A 3,481-nucleotide genomic window follows, 5' to 3' on the forward strand; every position below is an offset into this window, starting at 1 on the left:
CGTGGGTTCGTCTATGAAATGACTGGAAACCCACACAGATGCCGATAAATGGTGCATTCCATTTGAGCTAAAGTCTCCCGAGACGGAGGCATTCATTGGTTCCGTCAACTTCCGAAGAAGACGAAGCGCAAATGGAAGCTGTTGAGCGATGCGTTCAATCCGCTATTACTGCTCGCAGTTCACGCAGACGGCACTGTCGCGTTACTACTCCGCCAAGCGGGAACGTAATGAACATCTGTGCGACTACATAAACAGGCTGAATGGCTATGCTCGGACCGCCCGTCTACACTTCGAGAAGAGTGGTCGCGACGCGAAAGAACACGTACAACAGTTCCTGGCCACATGCGATGATGACAAGCTGGCGGAGAGTCTCTACCACGCTCGAGTCGCTGACATTCACGAGCTCGAAGAGATCATCGAAGATGTTCTCAAGAGCAAGGAGAGGATGGCCAAGCGTGACAGTGAGTACCGATACTCCAAGAGTCGTGATACGCGACGCGACGATGGGTACGCCCGCAACAACCGGCGTGATGACCGTCGCCGCGATGACAACCGCAACAAACCAAGAGTGACGCTCATTGAAGCCACGGTGGACGACCTACTAGCTGAATTAGAAGGTCGTGAAGCTGCTCAAGGGGGCAACGAGTATTCAAATGAAGATCCGAACGCTTACGACGATGTCCAAGATGAGTACAACAACTTTCAGCCCGATAATACGGATGGTGATTTCTCATTGGATGAAAACGACCGATACCTCGCCGCTGCTAACGAAAATGAGCGCCGTGCAGCTGCTGAAGGCACCTACGCACGTTCAGACAACCGTCAACCGCGTGGAAACACGCCTGATCGCGAGAATGGCTTCAATCAAGATCGCCGAGGTGGTGATTGTGGGTTCAATCAGGACCAACGCGGTCGACGTGACTTCAACCGTGACAACCGACGCCCACAGTACGGACCGTGTGCAGTGTGTGGTGGCATGAATCATTCCGCCCACTACGGTAACAAGTCTGCAAACAACTTCACGATGCTGGACAACGCGAACTTTTCCGCAACTTCCAAAACCTTGCCAAAGTCGTGCGTACTAAAGGCACGAAAGAGGAGCTCCCACCAGAGCTCAAGGCCGTCGTTCAAGAACGTCATTTAAACTAGGCAGTCCGCCAACTACAACTGGGTTGGTCCCTATCGGGCTGCCACAGTTAACCGAGCCTTCAATGGAAGCAGAGTGTATCTTTGCTTTCATGGGGCAGAGTGAATGGCCTGATAATCACGTAACAAGTGTGAACGCGACGAAAAATGAAAAGGAGAGGAGTAGAATCCTCGGTGGAGGTGTTGGAGAGAGAGTGGAGTGTGCTGATGCTGATGAGGGCACCAGCGAGGGTTCGCTCGGCTTGGTTTCGAGTGCAGCGCGAGACGAGCCCAAGGGTCACGCCAAGATTATGAAGTTGAACCCTGGCGAGAGACAGGGGTGGTGGTCGGCCAAAAAATTCGACCGACGGATCAGAATGAGGGCTCTGGTGCAAGGCGCTGTGAGCGACCAGCGAACGAGGATCCTCCTCGACACGGAAGCGAACGTTAGTGTGATCACTGACGCCTTTGCCAAGAAGTTGCGACTCCGAGATGTACCTGATCATGGACGCCGCATTGACATTCAAGGAATCAACGAAGGCAAGGTGTCTACGACGCGACGAGCGTGCGTCAAGATTACGCTCGGATGGGAGATGGTGTACGAGTTTGAGATGTGGGTAATGGCGCATAGTGCAGGCGTCGACGTGGTACTCGGGACCGACTTTATGATCCCAGCTGGGATCCGGTTGGACCTGTTCCACGGCGCGGCGCAATTACCGCACGAAGTCCAAATCCCGCTGATAAAGACCAAGAACATGATCGACAGCGAAGAATACGGCTCCCATGTTAACGCCGGGCCACCCGAGCGGTTGGACATTCAAGCGCACGAGTGGCGAGAATATCGACTAGCGAAGCGTCAAGTCGGGCTGGAAGAACACGTACTGTGGGTTCGTCGAACGAACAAGCTAATCCCGTCAGTGACGAGGTTTTGACGTGGACGGCCTCAGAGCATTCGACTGACCAACGTGTCTGATCGAACTGTGTACACGACTCGATCGCAATGTGGATTCCAGATGGGGATTTGCCACGAGGTGACGGCTATGTGCGTCTGGAGTCCAAGAAGTACCAAGACTGGCAAGTATTGGCCTACGAAGGTTGTAGAGACCGCGAGCTCTTTCAGCGTGAATGTGAAATCTACGAACAATGGCTTGCAACTCAGCCTTCGGCAGTTGATCGACCGAACTATCCAGAACCCAGTGGGGTGCTAGCACGACCTCTAGAAGACTCGCTAGTGGATTCTAGTGATCGTCTGACGTGTGCAGAGCGCTGGGCACTGATCCTGGAAGAACGTGAACGAGTGGAAGCCTGTCTGGCGTCTGGGGTGACAGCCGGGGATTTGGCCGACGGTCAGCCTTCCGCAGAACCTTTGGACACTTACACGACAGCCCATGGCGGAGGCAATAACGCGAACGAAGCCTCGGTAGTGCGTACACACGAACTACAGAGGCCGGTAAACGTGGTACATACGCCAACGAGTGTTAGTGTCCAGTCAGGGGTGACCACGGAAGCGAGAAGCAACGGCACTGGATTGAATGGAGTCACCCGTTTTGACGAAGCTGTCCCGGCCTTGTGTGTCACCAAATCTGCGAACGGGCCATCGGTGGTTGATCCAGAGGATACAGGCATCGCGCAGAAGGTGTTGAGTACGGCACCGAGTATTCATTGCAAGATTGGTGCGGATTCCGAAATGTCAAGACAGCGGCAGAACGAGGAGCTGAACAAAAGTCAACAACCCAATATGTCGGCGGCCCACGCATTCAATATTGCGAACGACGACTCGGCAGATGGCCCAGAGATGGGAAACCAGGATGGAAAGGAGATGGACCAAGTACCGACTGTTGAAATCAAAGCGGATGCCAATGTTGAGTCAAGGGAAGAATCCGTAGCGGCGTTGGACGGAGCATACATCTCGGTTGCTCGAGTGTTAACGACCGAAGGAAACGAAGCAACAGAGGATACGAGAAATGATTTCTACGAACATCCAGCTAACAACATTGGCTTGGACGACTACGCGAAGGAGCTGGCATTCCTGCCGGATCTGACCGAAGAGATCAACACGACAATTGACTACACTGCGCCTATTGTTGCTGATCCTGAGCTGTCGACTGAACGCCGAGAACGTCTGGTTGCGACGCTAAAGAACCACGAGCACATCCTGATTGCTAGTGGTAACGCACTGCCGCCGCCAGCCTACGGAGCGGTATGCGATATCGACACACAGGGGCACGCCCCAATTAAACAGCGTGCCCGACGCGTGCCGCTGCGATTTCTCGGCAAGCTGTACGAGCTGCTGCGCGCTTTATTGCGTGCATTTTATCGTCTCTTTCAGACAGTCCATGGCATCGCCGATCGAATT

Source organism: Phytophthora infestans, genomic scaffold (assembly GCF_000142945.1).
Source record: "Phytophthora infestans T30-4 supercont1.376 genomic scaffold, whole genome shotgun sequence".
Taxonomy (NCBI): Eukaryota; Oomycota; class Peronosporomycetes; order Peronosporales; family Peronosporaceae; genus Phytophthora; species Phytophthora infestans.